Source organism: Macrobrachium rosenbergii, chromosome 56, assembly GCF_040412425.1.
Source record: "Macrobrachium rosenbergii isolate ZJJX-2024 chromosome 56, ASM4041242v1, whole genome shotgun sequence".
NCBI lineage: Eukaryota > Metazoa > Arthropoda > Malacostraca > Decapoda > Palaemonidae > Macrobrachium > Macrobrachium rosenbergii.
Genome location: NC_089796.1, coordinates 69,583,271 through 69,604,323, shown reverse-complemented (window position 1 = coordinate 69,604,323; position 21,053 = coordinate 69,583,271). Strand labels below are relative to the sequence as shown.

General features: G+C 34.7%; 1 protein-coding gene across 1 annotated transcript in view; it reads right to left on the bottom strand.

Annotated features, from left to right (window-relative positions):
- LOC136836481 (irregular chiasm C-roughest protein-like) overlaps positions 1–21,053 on the bottom strand; it is a 101,852-nt gene that overhangs the window by 59,905 nt on the left and 20,894 nt on the right.

Sequence of the window (21,053 nt, the reverse complement as noted above, 5' to 3'; positions counted from 1 at the left end):
GAGATCGTCTTTGTGATACACGCGACCATCGCTTTCCGATGAAGTGATAACGTTTCACATCTCTTTTTTTTTCCCTCTTTTATTACTTCGTCATTGTCCGCTCTGCTTTGGTGTAGCTCTGACGCTACAGCATCGAAGCTTAAGACCCTGCGATTAGCGTAGTGTGGGATACGAAGCCCCGACTCCCTTAAATTAAAGCTGACAACTTGGAATACTTCTTGTTTGCGTTGAGTGACTCGGGCGATTTGGTGAAACCGGCCACGAAAATGTGAGGGGGTAATCCAGTGCCCTGTAGAACCTCATTGGAAATCATTCAGTGATGAAGTGATGTTTTCGAGCAAGTGACCTATGGATGCCCTTGGAAAGAACTTACCCATTCCCCATTCCTCTCTCTCTCTCTCTCTCTCTCTCTCTCTCTCTCTTTCATGCCCAAGAACCTAATTGAATATCATTCAGTATTAATGTGAAGTTTTCCACCAAATGAAATAGGAATGTGTTTAGAAAGAGCTCTCTCTCTCTCTCTCTCTCTCTCTCTCTCTCTCATCTCTCATGCCCAAGAACCTAAAATGAATATCATTCAGTATTGATGTGATGTTTTCCACCAAATGAAATATAGAAAGTGTTTAAAAAGAGCTCTCTCTCTCTCTCTCTCTCTCTCTCTCTCTCTCTCTCTCTCTCTCTCTCATGCCCAAGAACATAATTGAATATCATTCAGCATTGATGAGAAGTTTTCCACCCAATGAAATATGGAATTTGTTAGAAAGAACTTTCATGCTCTCAAAAAACCTAACTGAATATCATTCAGTAATAATGTGAAGTTTTCCACCAAATGAAATAAGAATGTCATGCCCAAGAACCTAACTGAATATCATTCATTACTGATGGGATGTTTACACCAAATGAAATATAGAAAGTGTTTAAAAAGAGCTTTCTCTCTCTCTCTCTCTCTCTCTCTCTCTCTCTCATGCCCAAGAACATAATTGAATATCATTCAGTATTGATGAGAAGTTTTCCACCCAATGAAATATGGAATTTGTTCAGAAAGGAATTCTCTCTCTCTCTCTCTCTCTCATGCCCAAAAACCTAACTGAATATCATTCAGTATCGATGTGGTGTTTTCCACCAAATGAAACATGGAATGTGTTTAGAAAGAACCTCTCTCTCTCTCTCTCTCTCTCTCTCTCTAGAGTTTCTCATTCTCTAGGTGGGTATCGTTCTTAGCTAGCACTCTGCTGGTCCTGCGTTCGAATCTCCGACCGGTCAATGAAGAATTAGAGGAATTTATTTCTGGTGATAGAAATTCATTTCTCGCTATAATGTGGTTCGGATTCCACAATAAGTTGTAGGTCCTGTTGCTAGTTAACCAATTGGTTCTTAGCCACGTAAAATAAAATCTATCCTTCGACCAGTTCCTAGAGAGCTGTTAATCAGCTCAGTGGTCTGGTTAAACTAAGGTATACTTAATCTCTCTCTCTCTCTTTCTCTCTCTCGTAAAAATAAGAAAACAAAAGATTTTTCATCCTGCCTAGTAATACTGTAAAAATTCACTCGCTTACTTTTGTGGATACAATTTGTCAATACCATTTAAAAACAAAATATTCTGCAAAGCTAATATTAAAAATCGATAAATTGATAATATTTTGATGCATCGCGAATTTATCAATAAATATTTTATGTGAAGACTTGTATGCAGATTACTTATATATATATATATATATATATATATATATATATATATATATATATATATATATATATATATATATATATATATATGATGGCTCAGTCGGTTACAGCAGCAGCTTCGACTTCGTAGAGGTTCGTGGCGCGGGTTCAAACCCGCAGCCGGCTGATCAGAGAGGCAGACACTTTGCTATCCGTGTAGACATCCCGGGATTATATATGTAATCAACGGATAGGTTTGCTTAAAAAGCAAATGGATGTTACAGACTAAATACACACACAAAACAAAGCCACTACAACACCTTCTAAAAACATAACAAACATCTCACACGTCTCGAACTCTCGCCATACCCGCGCAATAACTCTCGCCGCTGGGAAGAAAGGGCGTTGGGTCGGGTATGATACATGAAACAAAACGTACTGGGGTCTAAGCGATGTCAGGCAGGGCAGCTGATCGAGACCACAGGTCTACCCCAAAGCCAAATCAAAAGTCCTTCAAAGGAGGCATCGTGCTTACCCCATACAAAAATGGGAATAAAAGCACGTTAAAAGAAGAAGAAGAAGAAGAAGATATATATATATGTGTGTGTGTGTCTAGTATTACACTTGACATTTTATACTTTCCAAATAAACCCATCAATACCATATAAATGCACATACATACACACACACACACACACACACACACATATATATATATATATATATATATATATATATATATATATATATATATATACATATATATATAATGTGTGTATATATATATATATATATATATATATATATATATATATATATATATATATATATATATATACACTATATATGGGGCTAACTTTTCATCCAGCATATCTACATATAGAGAATATGATTGTTATTCCCATACACTTTTGCGTACACAGTCAACTATTCACGGGTATAGTATTTACTGATGATTAGTTATCCCTCACACATTTATGTGCGATGTTTTTACGTAACTGTGTGTATATATATATATACGAGCGCACAAACATACACACTGGGATAAGTCTCTAGTTACAAGTTACAGCCATTATGACCACAAAAATGCTCTGGAATTATGAGACTTCCTTTACTTCCTCAGTTATCACACAAAGGCCATTTCTGCATCCTGCAGCCCAGACACACCCTAAAGGTGTCTCAACTTCACGTGTAATTCCGAAAGTTTATCGCCCAAAGAGAGAGAGAGAGAGAGAGAGAGAGAGAGAGAGAGAGAGAGAGAGAGAGAGAGCGAGCGAGCAAAGTTATCCGGTGCCATTGCCTTTGCTTTATAATTCCCAAAGTTTGTATTGCCTAACATTATGTTAGTCGGAAGCAAACGGCCGCTTATTTTTCATTCCATTTCTTCTGTTTGAACCAACTTGTCCCACTTAGTATTTGCGTCAGGAATATCATGAACTCTATAATGTTAGAAGTTTGGGGAGGTCTTTTTTTTTTCCCCCTTCTCTTCTTTTCTCTTCACGTTAATCAACTCAGATAGTTCAGAAATGTTTTCAGCTTAATTTTTTTCTATTGTTTGGGATCTCTCTCTCTCTCTCTCTCTCTCTCCTCTCTCTCTCGCTGATATTTCTGGGGTTTTCTGCCGCTAAATTTTCAAGAAGGCATAGCAAAGTTTTCGTGTCGCTATGATGTATTTTTAAGAAATTTACAACAATTATTGTTGTTTTTTGGCGTTGTTGTTTTGTTATTATTATTATTATTATTATTATTATTATTATTATTATTATTATTATTATTATTATTATTATTATTATTATTATTCAAAGATGTTAGAATTACTATTTTACTTTTTTTGTACTTTTACGTTCATACCTTTGATGTTGTTTGATGCTGAATTGGTTCCTGTTGAATTTTCGCATAATTTTTGTCGGTACGTTGATTTTCGAAAAAAAAAATGAAGTTTACATTTTTAGTAAATATTTATTATAAGGTAAAAATTCGTGAGGTTTTCATGTTTAAATGAAAGGAAGCTTGACAAATGATCTCATTATGTATTATCAATTTTTTAATATTCTTGTTATCACGCTGTTCTTGGTATTATGGATGACAGCAGCAGAAACAGCAGTCGTAATGCAAGAGCAATAATAATCTTGACGGCAATCATCAATGAAAAACTGTTCTAGTGTAAACAAGCAAATTAAGGGTAATTGCTATTACATGCCAAGGATTACTCTCCAGTGAATATGTAATTACATCAAGGTGGCTGGATTGTCTTCTGGAGAGCCCTTTAATTTTTAACTACAATTTTTCCTGGCTTCCAAAAATTAAAAGAAAAATTATGTACAGTGAAGAAAACACTATTAGGTTGTGGCCTCTCTCTCTCTCTCTCTCTCTCTCTCTCTCTGAAATTTTGAGTGCATTACTCGAAAGTCTCTATTTCATATTAAATGTAACTGGAGCATTATATATGACATGAGAAAGGTTCCATTCGTAGTAAAATACACGTATGTTTATAATTAAAGAGTTGAATTTATTGAACAGAATGGCATGGTTCGTTTGCAGACAAGTGCTATTCTACGATTTTGATTAAAAACGCATTTAACCTCGATATTTCACACTTGCCAAGAGTTAGCATATAGCTACTGTACTAAAAAGAGTACATTCAAGAAACAGGAACAACGTAAAGATAAATGCGAATGGAAATGTTTCGGGTTCGAGAGATGAAACATAAAAATGCAAGCAGAACAGAACTATTAAATGTACTACAGTGAATAAATGTTTAGAAATGGGACTTCCCTCGAATGAAAAAAGAAGTCTCAACATAAATTTCCCCTCTCCTTGTGCAAAAGAGAGAACGAAGAAGAAATAAAAAGAAATGTCCGAAGATAAGAAGAAAATGGAGCAAGGAAAATCCCTGTCCAAATTACACGTATCCCGGTTGATATATGCAAATCTGACTTGATTCAGTCTTGATAGGGTTTCCATAACAATCCTCGTATGGTATAAGCTGATCCTGGAAGTGGGGGTTGGGGGGAGTCGGGTTGTGTTGGGTTCTTCCCCTTCTCCGTGATGCTCCTTTGATGATATCGGGCTTTATTGTGATTGCTATTGTTAAGGGCCTTAAGGGCTATTTAATCACCAGATTAACCAGCGGTTAACAGGAGAAGACAAAGAGGTAAAAGGGGAGATTGACTAGAGGGGAATGGTTGGCGATAATGAGGGATTTCATTTGCCCACGTCAAAGACGACGCCAGGATCGTTTTCCATGACCGGAATTGTTGAAATGGAGATTCGAAGAGATGATCAAGGTCCTTTTTCATGGCTGGAATTGCCTAAATGGAGATACAAAGACAGGATCAGGGTCGTTTTTCATGGCTGAAATTGTTGAAATGAATTTTCGAAGAGATGATCAAGGTCGTTTTCCATGACCAAAGTTGTTGAAATGAAGGTTCAAGGAAAATATCAGGGTCGTTTATCATGGCTGAAATTGTTTAAATGGAAGATTCAAAGACAAGATCAAGGTCGTTTTTCTTGTCTGAAATTGTTGAAATGAAGATTCAAAGACAAGATAAAGGTCGTTTTTCTTTAGTGAAAGACCAGATAAAGTCGTTATTCATAACTGAAATTGTTGAAATGTATATTCAAAGACAAGATCAAGGTCGCTTTTCGTGGCTGAAACTGTTGGAATCAAAGCCAAGCTCAAGATCACTTTTCATTACTGAAATTGTTGAAATGAAGATTCAAAACAGCATAGAGTCATCAGGGTCGTTTTTCATGGCTGAAATTATTGAAATAAAGATTCAAAAACATTATCAAGCTTGTATTTCATGGGTGAAAGACGAGAAAAAGGTAATTTTTCATTTCTGAAATTGTTGAAATGTAGATTCAAAGATAAGATCAAGGTCGTTTTTCGTGGCTGAAATTGTTGAAATGAAGATCCAGTGACGATATTAAGATCTCTTTTCATGTCTGAAATTGTTGAAATGAAGATTCAAAGCCTAGCTCAAGATCACTTTTCATGGCTGAAATTGTTGAAATGATGATTCATCGACGATATTAAGATCGATTTTCATGTCTGAAATTCTTGAAATGAAGATTCAAAGCCAAGCTCAAGGTCGTTTTTCATGGCTTAACGACAAAATAAAATGTTTTTTATGTCTGAAATTGTTGAAATGAAGATTCAAAGACGAGATCAAGGTCGTTTTTCATGGCTTAACGACAAGATAAAATACGTTTTTTATGTTTGAAATTGTTGAAATGAAGATTCAGGGACGAGATCAGTTCATTTTTCATGGCTGAAATTGTTGAAGCGAAGATTCAAATACAGGATGAAGGTTGTTTTTGCGAGGGCAAAATGTTTAAGTAAAGGTTTAAAAACAAGCTCAAGATCATCATCCCAGACTAAAAATGCCAAAACTCGGTCAAGATCGTTTTCTCGACCTAAAATAGAATTTCCCAATGAAGATTTAAACACTGGAAAGAGATGGCTTCCCTGGTCGAAAACATGAAATATTTAAAAAAAAAAAATATTGCAAAGTATAGAGGAAAGTCGTTTTTGAGATGGAGATAAAATGTTTAATAAAGGTTAGAAGTAAGAGGAAGATGAAACAGTCAAGCGAACGCTAAAAGTATTTGGGAGAAATTGTCTTCCCAACCGAAGATAAAAAGGTTCAGATAATGCTGAGACAACAGGGAGAGCGTTTTGTGTAAATAAAGATCTGATGTTCAGAGAAAGACTGAGGATGAAATTTTGGGATGGAGGACGAACGCAGAGAACAAAATGTTTCAATGGATGTTAAGGTATGAAGAATATCGTCTACCGTTCAGTGGTATATTTTTTTGGGAATAAATAGTTAAGCATAAGGAAATAATTTTCATTGTCAAAGTTTCAATGAAGTTTGAGTTTTAACGTCGAGTACTTCATCTTCTCCACCAGTGTTTCGATAATTTTTTGTTTTGTTTTATCTGTTTACCTATTAATATATAAATTTATCTTTTTTTCTTTTCTAGTAACTGATCTCTTTTTTCCCGTAATTCATATTATCTTTTGACACGTCTTTTGAATTGAGCACCATATTTCTTTGGAAACTTGAATTTCACGTCCATGGTCCTTGTAAGGCTTGTTCCATATAAATAGGGGTGTTTCTTCTGAATAATAATAATAATAATAATAATAATAATAATAATAATAATAATAATAATAATAATAATAACCGGTGGAAAATATTATTTGGACAAATAATATAGCATGAAGGTCACTCTATACGAACACTCTTTGATAGAGAATTATATTATGCAAAAAAAAAAAAAAAAAAACAGGAGCTCAGAGGAAGTGCAACGAAAACCAGATAAGCTAATTGCCACACCTGCTCCGTTAAGGGCCGCCGTAAATGAACAATAAGCATTTGTTGCGTCGGAATTTCGGTTCCTAAGGTAGATAAGCCCTAATTCAAAAGGCCCTTTATCCTTGCATCCGCTCTAATTACCCCTTGGGGAATCAGCAGCCTCGTCATATACCACTAATTACCGTAACGGATTGTTTGCCATCTCTTTCAGCTATAACGAGGCTCTCTCTCTCTCTCTCTCTCTCTCTCTCTCTCTCTCTCTCTCTCTCATTGGGCTCGTTCAGTCGAGTAGTGGATCGCTTCTCTTCTTCAGCCGCCTCTCTCTCTCTCTCTCTCTCTCTCTCTCTCTCTCTTCCGTTTCAGCGTGCTTTTGTGGTTAAGCGAAGCGCAGCGACGAAATATAAAGCTCTCCCCGGGATTATTAGCGTGTTGTGTAAATGGTGGGTAATGAAGAGACGGAAGAGGTCTAAAGCTATCATTCAATGAACTAAAGGTGAAAACAATAGGGTGTTCGATACAGGCCTCCATAAGAGTATAGGAATCTTTTATTTTGTATTTTTTTTTAACCATACAGGGTTTTTTCTTCGTGAAAGTTGAGTTTCTCAACAAATCTTTTGAAGTATAATGCTAGCCTCTGTTTTTTTTTTTTTTATTTATTTTTTTTGTTACCCTGCTCAGACCACGAGCATATTACCAAAAGTATTCTCGCATAAAATTTGTCTGGAAAAAAATGTCATTCATATTTGATTTATCAGAGATCAGACCGGTTTGGAAAGTCTTTAACGTTACAAAAGACACGTGCAAAAATATATCTACAATGTGTAGTTATATTTATATATATATATATATATATATATATATATATATATATATATATATATGTATATATATATATATATATATATATATATGTATATATATATATATATATATATATATATATATATATATATATATATATATATATATATATATATATATATGTATATATGACTATTTATCACATATATATATATACAAACGTCCTTTTATATATATATATAATATATTTTATATATATATATATGATAATATATTATATATATAACATATATATATGAATAACATCAATATCGAATATATTGAGACGATATATATATATATATATTATATTTATATATTCATATAGAAATACAAATATTATATATATATATAATATATATATATATATATATATATATATATATATATATATATATATATATATATATATATATATATATATATATATATATATATATATATATATATATATATATATATATATATATGAGTTTGGTGAGCAATACCAGTAAGTTTCTGAACTGTAACCAGATTTTAGACATAGAAATCCTGGCATTCTAAGACATTAACCATCCAAACGTCTTGAACATTATCTGGCAAGATTCTTCTTCTTTTTTTTCTTACGTTCCTTATATTATATTTCTGCTACGGTTATTTTCATACCCTTTTTTTTTTCAACGAGAATTTATCAGCAAAGCCATTTTATAAACTGCATCTCTCATACCTTCAAGAATTTGCTTCTTTCTCAAGACTGTAACCACCTTCGTACCTTGTCAACCAAGCCTTTTATTCATTCATCCATCGCCTGTAACCTTTATTCCATTTAAGCTAGAAAAATAAGTCACTCCCTTCATCCCTTCACCGTACTGACATTCGTCACAACTTCCTCATTATCTTGTCAGTGATTAAAGTCCCTGGTTAATGAGGCGTTCATTGGGACCTCAGAATTCAAGCGAAGATGCAATGCATTACTACCTTAAAGCAATTATCATTCTATTTTGAAACTTACATATTTATCTACATATTAATTTTTTAATTGGTTAATTTTTCTTTTGTAATAACACATCTCTTCTTTCTGTATTTCGTGTTGCATTCTGTTACTTCTTTCAGATGAACGACATATTCTTTGGAAGCTTGAATTTCAAGTCAGTGGCCGCTGTGGTCTTATTCCATATGAATAGGGTTCATCTTCTGAATAATAATAATAATAATAATAATAATAATAATAATAATAATAATAATAATAATAATAATAATAATAATAATTCACTTCATCAGAGTCAGTGCTATCCGGTGTATATAAGTCGGTGACGTTGTTTTATTAAATATATTAAGAAATTCCTGAGGGCATTTCTACTACTTTCGGTAACTGAGCAGCCAGTATGCCTCTTTATGACGTGAATTAACACTGGCCATTTGCCCATATCCTCTCTGGATGCCCTTTTAGACTGGAGAGACTGTTCAGTCTCTGGAGTGCTAATGTCGGTCAAGTTCGATATACAGAAATTAGTTATCTTATTACTTTCTCATGAGATTTCACGAAAGCTGTTATGATGAGTAGATTATTGTTTGTGGACTAGCTTAGCATCTGTTTTGAAGTAGATGGTTCTGATATTCTTATGAGGAAATGAAAAACACATGAGAGGTACAGGAGCTTTGAAGAGGTTAGTTCTAAATGAAATGGTGTTGAACCTACAGTATGTGAGATTTCTCTACCTGATACTTTTTCCCCTTTTTAATTAGAATAAAATGTCAGGAGGAGGAGGAGGAGGAGGAGGAAGAGGAGGAGGAGGAGGTGGGGAAATGATAGAGATAAAATTGGAAACAGTATTATTAGATGTCGTTCATATAAACCAAAAAAGTTATATATGTTTACTAAGGGTGTTAACTTGTTCAATACGTGATTCAGTATTTCAGGTAAATCTTAGTTACCTTTTTAATTTGGAAAATTTTCTACCTGCTGTTTTTTTATTTCATTTTACACCCTCTTTAATAAAAAAAAAAGAAATAAAATATATAGTTCGACGTAGGCTATTCCTTCACAGTCAAAGGGAATCACAAGAAGCCTCGTAACGTCATCATGTCCTTATCATTCTCGTGCCTTATCATATCATTTCCTCATTTCCTCGCCGGAGGATAGTAATAGACTGGAAGCCATGCAAGGAGGAGGAGGAGGAGGAGGAGGAGGAGGAGGAGGAGGAGGAGGAAGAGATATCCCCTTTAGAGAAGACGGGTTAGTTCGAATCTGCGACTACCACATTTCGATGTTTCATGGCCGCTTCAGGTAACTGAAATTATTACAAGATATAATTTGCTGCTAAATATGCTAAGTGAGATCTGATGCCCCATGAGCGTAATGTCTAAGTTTGCTAATGTAATATGTGTATGTAACTGTATTATACGTGATATATTTAAATGGTCAATATCAACAATTTAGGTAGCTTCAACAATTTGATTAACCTCAGAAAAATATAACATCTGTAACAAATCAAAAGCCAGTTAATCAAAAAGTAAGTGGGTTAATTTTACAGTACGATAATAATCCGCAAGTTTTTACGATTTTTGCTGAATTCGTTAAATAGTACTGCTCAGGGCACGACTTGCAAGACAGTCTATGCTCTGGGGAATATGCAGAAACAAAACGATAGCATTCATTGTGATAATAATACTGCTTGATAAAATAATAATAAAAAAAAGTGTAACTCTTGATCGATTTCTTCAGGAATTTTTCGCCATTAACAATGATTTGAAAATGAAACATACAAGTGATTATTAGAAGTATAGTCTAAACTTATTCTTTTATCAGTGAAATTAGAGACAAACCTATCAGATAGTCAATTTGATCTCTGTGCAACATCACGAAAAAGAAAGGAAAAGAAACGACACTTTCCAACTCGATTTTACATGTGGAAAATGCAGCGAGTATTTCGCAGAAAAATAAAAAAAAACGTCATATGATCCGTGTCTTCCCTCTCCTTTCATCATTCTCGACGTTAGCAGCAGCAGCCTCATTTTTCCAGTGTCAAAAAAAAAGAAAGATAAAAAATGAAGTTTGTTTATTGAAGCCTTTTACGCAACAAAACACCGAGACCGCAGCATTTCTGTGAAATATGACCTCGCAGGCAGAGCTCTCCAGGGTTTTCAGAGCTGATAATAAACCATTAACCCTTGGAAGCTGCAAGAACCGTGTGATTTAATAAAAAAAAAAAAAAAAAGACTTTTAATATAACGTCTTCATTTTCCTATCCATTTGCCACGGTTTCTGGAACCCTGCCTTCCACGGGGTGTTGGGTCTGAGATTCCTTCGTTAATTTATTCACTTTTTTTCTCTACTGATTATTCACTCTATACGTATTCTTTATTGTTCTATTCTTTTCTGTTTTTTTTCTATTTTTCACATATTCATGTTAACATTCTGTTTTGTGGCAGCCTGCTTTGAGAGCTTCTAGGCATAATAATAATAATAATAATAATAATAATAATAATAATAATAATAATAATAATAATAATAATAATAATGTGTAGGACTCTCAATGTCAAGAACAGGAGTAATTTTGTATAAGATCCACAATAATAGATCATTGGTAGAATGTGACACTTTATAAAAATGCATAAAAAGCTTTCGAACCCTATCTTGAAGATGAACCCAGGACAGGGTTCGAAAGCTTTTCATACATTTTTATAAAGTCTCACGTTCTGCCATTGATATATTATTGTGGGCCTTATACAGAATAATATAATAATAATAATAATAATAATAATAATAATAATAATAATAATAATAATAATAATAATAATAATAGAAAAATTCATAAGCAAAATCGAAAACTCCACAATAATTTTTAATGGAGATATTCGTTCTTTAGGAAAATAGACCTTGGTTGGGAAGAATTTGCATTTTATCCCATAAAGTTTTCATAATAAATTTCATAAACGATTTCCTAAAATGCATCAGTTTTGAATGACTTTGTGTATGCTTTTATGTATGTATTTATGTATGTATATGTGTATGTATCCATGTGTAAATATTCGTACAAACTATTGTATGTTTGTATTAATGCAAGCAAAAAAAATTGAAAATGAATGATTGAAGATTATACACGAATATATATGCGTGTTTTTGTGTAATGATTTCCAAGCATAATTTAGCATAATTTATATATGCATGTATTTATGTATCCAGCCCCTTTTGTCTCAGCCTTAGAGTAACCTTTAAATATCTAAGGTGAACTATTCAGTACATCTTCAACGGAAATCTATAATTGATGATTTTCCGAGGAAAATGAGCTCCATTTTAGAGAAAGTGACTTAAATTTAAACAACTTTATAAAATTTTTATGTAGTTATCAACCTACCGATTTTCTAAAGAATATGAGCGCCATCAAAAAAAAAAAAAAGAATATGAAACGACTTGGAAATCAATCTGCGCTCTCCGTGAAGAAAACCTCCAGGCCTCATTTGCGTAAATTTCCCAGGTGCTTCGTATTTCAAGTCAATGCAGATTCATATTTCTCGCACGACTATGGAAAAGTTGATATCTATGATTAAATCTTTTTCTTATTAGTAATAGCCGTCAGGAAAATGGCGGGCTCACTGACCACCACGAAAATAAATTCGGAGATAACCGGATTATTGTGTCCCCGGGCGCTGACCCGTCTAACTTTAAAGGCGTACACGAACGAAGTCGCGTTTTTTTTTTAAATGCACGCGCGTACGCGCGTCGTTTACTCCGTGAAGAATCATGTGCACACTCTCCCAAGCTTTCGTTATTGAAATACATGCATTTATGCTTGCTTTTACTCCGAGTTTCATACGTAGATGTTGCTTTTGTAAACATCTCATACACACCGACCATATTCATCGTACACCCGTAACAGCAACCACTGTATTCGTTATACAGTGACATATATACACAACCATTGTATTCACCATGGAGTCACATGCTAAACAACTAGTATAGTATGATTTTCTAGAATAATGGTAAAAACCTTGATTTCCAGTTGCTGTTATGTAATCTCACTGTTCTGATTTCTTAAACTTTAAATATAATTTTCTAGTGATTATTTTTTATGAAGTTCTGTCAGTCAAGGAGTCTGATTAGCCATGCAGTCGTCTTTAGGCCAGGACAAATGCGAGCAGATAAAAGAAAATAGTTAAGCATGTCTTTGTACTTCTGGCATCTCTGTAGGTTGGTCCATACCAGACCTCAGTGCCCTTTAATAGATTACTGTACTTACATCTCTTGAAGCAAGAGCCTTTGCTGACATAAGCCCGTATGATCTAGACTAACCATCTTTGCCTATCGCAAATGGACTACTCACCTGATTAAATCATTCAGTAGTATCCGAAGTCTTCATCAAACCATTCCCGAGAAGATTTGATGTATTCTTAAACATTCTTAGGACTTGTTTTAACATTAGAGAGATCAAGAGAATTTGCTGTGGACTACCGTCTTCATTCTTCGAGACAAATAACCGAAATAAGTTCGGGTATTTCATAAAGGAAGGGGGACCACTGTTAAAGCAAGCAGGACTCCCGCTCTGCCTAAATGTTTAATATAAGCCTGCCCATTCGTTAAAGCTACTGTGGTGTCACAAGGGCGGGAATCCCACCTTGCAGAGGGATCCCATCGACTTTACGTGACCCTTCCGGGAACCTTCCAAGTTGCGGCTTAATTACAGTGGTCGCTGTTTGGAACAAAGAGATTCTCGTGGTAAACTTGACAAGGAGGAGGTGGAGGATTTACCTCTAAAGATAATAGAAAAGGAAGAAGAGAAAAAGCGACGTAATAAGCAAGAGGAAACACACAAACAGACATAGGAAAGTAAAAACCGAGTTAAGTAAATTGTTGGCTTGGAATACTGGGGGAGGAGGCAGCCATTTTCTAAAGGGAGCTTTTGCCTCGCAATAGGATTCAGGTAAAGCCGAGTTTGAAATGAATGCAATTGTTGAGGAGTTTTCGCTGCGTCTGTGTGCGTCTGCCCTCCCTCGGGGAAGAGGACAGGAATTTGTCTCAGACAATTACCTGGCTCATGTAATAGTTCGTAATCCCTCGGGATATTGTCATGGAAAACAGAGACATTTCTGTGGCTTATGAAATATGCTCTTATTTTCGAAAAAGATATTTCCCCGTCTCTCTGTTCGTTGGGGGTTCTGCTTTCTTTTGTCGTCGTTCCGCTTATTCAGACATTTCATGGCTTGGTGCATCGAACGTCTGTCTGTTTGACTGTCTGTCTTCCTGTTTGTATGTTTGTTGGGTGTATATTTTGATCTTAATTTCTGGGTATTTTTCAGTTTTCGTTTTCTTCTGTTAAATTTCCGATTGTCCAGACATTTCGTGTCTTGATTTATTGCTTTTCTTTGTTGATTGATATATGTTCTTTGTGAATAGTATTTACTTATTTCATAAACATATTTTCTTTCTCCTTTGTTATCTTTCTGCTTATTTAGATATTTCATGACATTATGTGTTACAGGTTTCCGTTTTCTCACAAATACAAATACTTAGAAATTTACGATAGATTTTCAAATTATATAACCCGTAACATCCAGGTAGTAGAAGAGCGCATGCAACAAATGGGTGAAATCTGCAATATCTGTGCTTCAGATGAGTCTTCTACTACCTGGATATTACGGGTTATATAATTTGAAAATCTGTCGTAAATTTTTAAGTATTTGTATTTGTAAGAAAACTGAAAACTGTAGTACATAATGTCATGAAATATCTAAATAAGCAGAAAGATGTATGTCTATATATATATATATATATATATATATATATATATATGTATGTATGTATATACATATATGTATATATACAAATATATATATATAAATCTTATGTATAAAAGTGAAAGCCTGCATGTTAGTTTGTATGTTTGTTCGCTATAGAAATATGAACCGCTTGAACGGTCTACACAAAATTTGGTACGAGGCCATCATTTGACCCAACTTAGATAAAAGGGTAGGTTTCAAACCTGTACCGCCACCTTCTCCCTTTCCCCATCCCCTTCCCCCTTTCCCTTTGTAACTTATGTGGAAAATAAACTCTGCAGGTTTATCATACCTCTCTCTCTCTCTCTCTCTCTCTCTCTCTCTCTCTCTCTCTCTCTTTCCTGTTAAGATAGTTGCTTCGGTTACAGTGACCAGCATTTTTGACATTTTATATTCCACCCCTCCTCACCCCTACTTCCTATCGGGGCTGAACTTTGACTTAAAGGGAATCGGGGGTGTCACTATTCATCTCAGTGAGCTTGAAACCTATGGATTAGACAATAAATCTGTCATTTCTGGTTATTTTTACATGTCACTCCCTTCTCACCCTTCTCACCCTCCTTTTTCCTATCGGGGCTGAACTTGGATTTAAAGGGCATTGGGAGTGTCACTATTCATCTCAGCGACCTCGAAAACTATGAATTAGACACTAATATCTGTCGTTTTCGGTTATTTTTGCATGTCACCCCTTCAACCCCTTCCTGTTGGGACTGAACTTGGACTTAAAGGACATTGGGAGTGTCACTATTCATCGCAGCGGCCTCGAAAACTATGGGTTAGACACTAACATCTGTCACTCAGTTATTTTTACATGTCACCCCATCCCCTTTTGGTGCCAGTGATGTCTTACCCACACAGTGTTCTTTTCGAGGTAGTAAGTCATTTGTATACCAAGTTTGGTTGAAATTGGTCAATGCATTTCAGAGTGTATGTAGAACATACACACACATGCATACATCCATCCATTTATATATATATATATATATATATATATATATATATATATATATATATATATATATGTATATATATATATTATATATATATATATATATATATTTATATATATATATATATATATATATATATATATATATATATATATATATATATATATATATATATATATATATATATCATATACATAATCAAAGTCACCCATCTTGAAATAACTTATACTAAAATGTAATTATAATTGATAAGCTCATCTGCCCGGCTAATATTTGAACTTGTGCATTTTAGTTTAGATATAATGATAGACAGTTGATTTATCTGTTTAGCTGTCAGTGCCCTTATCAATTCTAATCCCCTCTGTTTGCGGGTTATTCTCAAGGTAAAGTTCATTGCATAATGAGTGATATTTGTGGTCTAATATTTGTTAGTATAAAAGCAACTTTCGTATAACTGACAGAATTGTACACACATATACAGTATATATATAAATTATATATATATATATATATATATATATATATATATATATATATATATATATATATATATATATATATATATATATATATATATATATATATATATATATATAGCTGACCAACCTGATGCTGCCTAGAAATCTCTGAATGACAACTGATAAACTCTCTCTCTCTCTCTCTCTCTCTCTCTCTCTCTCTCTCTCTCTCTCTCTCTCTCTCTTCTCATTCCTGTTAAGATAGTTGCTTCAGTTACATTGCACAGCATTTTGACATTTTATATTTCACCACTTCTCACCCGCCATTCTGTCGGGGCTGATCTTGGACTTGAAGGGCATCGGGAGTGTCTCTGTTCATCCTATCGATCTTGAAAACTGGACTAGACTCTAATATCTGTCATTTTTGACATTTTATTTTTTACCCCTTCTCACACCCCCCCCTTCCTTCCTGTTGGGCTGAACTTGGACTTAAAGGGCATCGGGGCATCGGGAGTGTCACTATTCTTCTCAGCGACCTCGAAAACTGTGGATTAGACACTAATATCAGTTGTTCTCTGTAATTTTTACATTTCACCCCTTCCCACACACCCGCCCCCTTTGGTGCCAGTGATGTCTTATCCCCACAGTGTTCTTTCCCAGATAGTAAGTCATATGTATAACAAGTTTGGTTGAAATTGCTCATTGCTGTTCAGAGTATATGTGGAACATAGACACACACACACACACACACATACATCCATTTATATATATTATATATATATATATATATATATATATATATATATATATATATATATATATATATATATATATATATATACACGTACATACGTAATTACTTATTTCTTTATTGGAAGAATGAAAATATTTAGCTTTATAATTTTTTTTATAAAGTTTTCCAGATTCTCGTTTTAATTCACAGGTCCCTGAAATGATGGATTGTTGTTCAGGATGGAAATCTCTGTGATTTATTTGATCATTACTTTCCCATATTGCAGGTGGAGACCATTTTGAAAATAATGCTTCTATAATAATAAATCTGGATTAAATGTATTTCCAGCCCGAAAATAAGAGGATTTTTCTTTTATAAATGAATCAGTGTCTTGGATTATGTTCTCCATATGAAAGGACAAGGACCAGATTGATGTCTTATTTCTAAAGTTGAGTCTTCTTGAATACACTCTTTACAGGGTAATTAATTGATATTTTCTTTCCTTAACTAAATAATCTATTCGTTACTCATTTCTAAGCGTCGACTATGTTTGCCTTTTTTTAAAGATTACGTTTTTATTTTGTATATAGGTCTATATGTATGTATGTATATATATATATATATATATATATATATATATATATATATATATATATATATATATATTATATATATATATATATATATATATATATATATATATATATATATATATATATATATATATATATATATATATATATATATATATATATGTATATATATATATATATATATATATATATATATATATATATATATATATATATATATGTTTATATATGTATACATACATATATATATATATATATATATATATATATATGTAATTCTAATAGCCACAATGCCATCTTAACTTCTCGAATTCTTTTGCGCTTTTTTGGATATGCTTGTAACTACGAAGCCGAATGTATCCAAACGAAAGAAATTGAAGAGCCAGTGAACGCCGGTCGGGAAGCGAACCCGAATTCCATATTCACAGGAGGTCACGTTGCCAGATACATTCCTTTGTAGTTACAAGCATATCCAAAAAGCGCGAAGAATTCGAGAAGTTAAGAGGGCATTGTGGCTATTAGAATTACATATGTGTCTGGTAAAAGTGACCAGTAGTTCTACATATATATATATATATATATATATATATATATATATATATATATATATATATATATATATATATATATATATATATATATATATATATATATATATATATATATATATACACACACACATATACGTTCCATGTATATATATATATATATATATATACATATATATATATATATATATATATATATATATATATATATATATATATATATATTCTCTCTCTCTCTCTCTCTCTCTCTCTCTCTCTCTCTCTCTCTCCATCTCTCTCTCTCTCTCTCTGATAATAAAAAGAAATAGTAGATAAATACACTATACTTTGCACAGTCTGTTTGCAAAGAAACAATCCTATGCACCATATTCAACAACGATAAACTTCGCAGTTTTCAACATATCTAGACGAAAAATTTTGTTTTCAAACTCAAAAATGGGTCAACCTGTACTAGGTCCCTGTTCACTCATCGAGCAATTAGTGAAGACGACCGAACAGTCCCTGAGATGTGCGAGGGTCTCCGGGTTAAGTGGAACAGCCTCCTAGCAAGTCTAATGGGATATAAGGTCGCTAATGAAAAGACTGAACTCAGAACGGAAGAACGTGGATCCGATTCTGCACTTACAGACTGACGGACGAAAAGGGAGGAAAGGCAAGGCCAGGCAGGTAGACTTTGGTAGGAGACAGACTGGCAAAGAATGATAATCACGGAGAAAAACTGAACTTGTAACGGAAGAACGTAGATCCGATTCTGCACTTACAGACTGACAGACGAGGCGAGGCCAGGCAGGTAGACTTTGGTAGAGACAGACTGGCAGACAGTGATAATCACGGAGAAAAACTGAACTTGAAACGGAAGAACGTGGATCGATTCTGCACTTACAGACTGACGGACAAAAAGGAGGAGAGGCCAGGCCAGGCAAGACTTTGGTGGAGACAGACTGGCAACAGACTGATAATCACGGAGAAAAACTGAACTTGAAACGGAAGAACGTGGATCCGATTCTGCACTTACAGACTGACGGACAAAAAGGGAGGAGAGGCCAGGCCAGGCAGGTAGACTTTGGTAGGAGACAGACTGGCAGACAGACTGATAATCACGGAGAAAAACTGAACTTGTAACGGAAGAACGTGGATCCGATTCTGCACTTACAGACTGACAGACAAAAAGGGAGGGGAGGCGAGGCCAGGCAGGTAGACTCTGGTAGGAGACAGACTGGCAGACAGACTGATAATCATGGATAAAGAGAGAGAAAGACTTGACAGAGCCATGAGGCTAAGGATAGACACAGAAGGACACACGGACAGATGATTACAGCGTCTGACAGACACGTATTCAGGGAAGTGAGAGGAACAGACAGACATTAATAGGAGGCAGGAAAGAACTACGCAGTCAGACACAGCCGGGCCGGGTAGCATGAGAAACAGCTTAGAGAGAGAGAGAGAGAGAGAGAGAGAGAGAGAGAGAGAGAGAGAGAGAGAGAGTGGGTACTGATATTGTCATAATTCAGTAACCTATTGTATATTCAGATAAATATAGTTTGTTTTTCCCTTATCAGTTTCCTCTAGCAGCAGTAAAAGAAAGCAACAGAGGAGTTTAGTACGAAAAAAAGATCAATTGTAAACAAACTTACTTCTAAAGGAAGTTTATTTCATAAATCTAAAAAATCCAATAAGTAGCTGGTTAATATCTTCATAAAGAACTTGAATGAACTTAGTAGAATACAAATTTTAGTACAGAGAGCAAACTCTTCCTGCCAACCTTGTGAGAGTTGAGTATTTGTATTCAGTGGTCTGGTGGAATTTTCAGTATATCCTTAGCATAATAATTTACATTACACACAAAGGTTTCTTGTGAAGGTGAGCTCCCTTTGTATCTGTTTCTCTCGTCAAAAAAAAAAAAAAATGCATTTTGACTTTCAAATTGTGTCTGGTCCTTGAAGAGGCAGGATTGGGTGTCCGTTAAAGATGCCTCTAACTTTATAATGGTAGACTAAGCGTTGTTCCCTTTCATTTCGTTTTCTGATTCCCAAATGGTGATTATTAAAATATATTATTGAAATAAAATCATCGCCAAGCACAAGGACATTCCTGATTACTCGACGTCTCTCTTATCCCTTCCTACAAATACCCCTTAGGGCGGTAATGCCGTCTGTGTAACTCAAGAGGGGCACTGTTCGCGTTACTCAAGGGTGTTGCAGCGTCCCTCCGGGCCCTGGCTGCACCTATCTTTGCACCTTTTACTCAACTTCCATTCCCGCTTCCTTTCTTCCATTTTTCTTTCCAACCCCTCTGTTGCCTCTTCGTACAATTGTGGGGTTTCTCCCAGTTTCATCTGTAAATCATTGTGCTTCACCTCATTTATTATCTGGATCTCTTTTATTATGCTGTTCAATCACTCCAACTCCCCTTTTCACTGTCGCAAGCGCTGAATGGCAGAAAGTAACCCAGTGCTTGACTTTATAGCCTAAATTTCATGTTTCATTCTTAAAGAAAATGAGTATTGTAGATGAACACGCTACAAAATTTACGCACGAAGTGGTATTTGGATTCTCGATTTGAAAACCAAGATTGGTGTTGCAGATAACAAAGACGGCAGCATTTAGAAAGTCAGAGAGAAAGGTTTGCATATCAGCTTTTCGAGGCAATTCAAAGTATTATCACCGTTCGATTGATTTATGAAATTTAGGCTCTTAAGCCAAGCACTGGGGCACTTTTGGCCATTCAGTGCTTATTAAGACAATGGGGACAGAGAGTCTGATTAGTCGGAAAGCAAGATAAAGAGATCAAGAAAATAAAGAAAATCAGGTACAATGTGCTTAATGTGAAACTGGAAGAAAACCCTCACGGTTGTACCAAGAACTAATAAAGTAAAAAGCTAAAAAGTGGATGCAGTTAGGGACCGAAGGTACGCTGCAAACACCCTTTAGCAACGACTGCAGTGCACCACTTGAGACACAATGATGGCACTAACCTCCTACAGGGTATAACTGGTCAAGGTGTAAGGCATATTGCTCACAGAGGTTCGATACTGATAGGAGGTTTGCTCTCTCTTCCTCGAACTCGTGGTTTCTTATTCAGCACAATTCGATATCGAGTTCCTGATGTCGTAACTTGCATTGCTTGAGGGTAACTGTTAGGTGAGGGGTGGGGAGAGGAGGGGAGAAGTAGACCCAAAATGAGAAA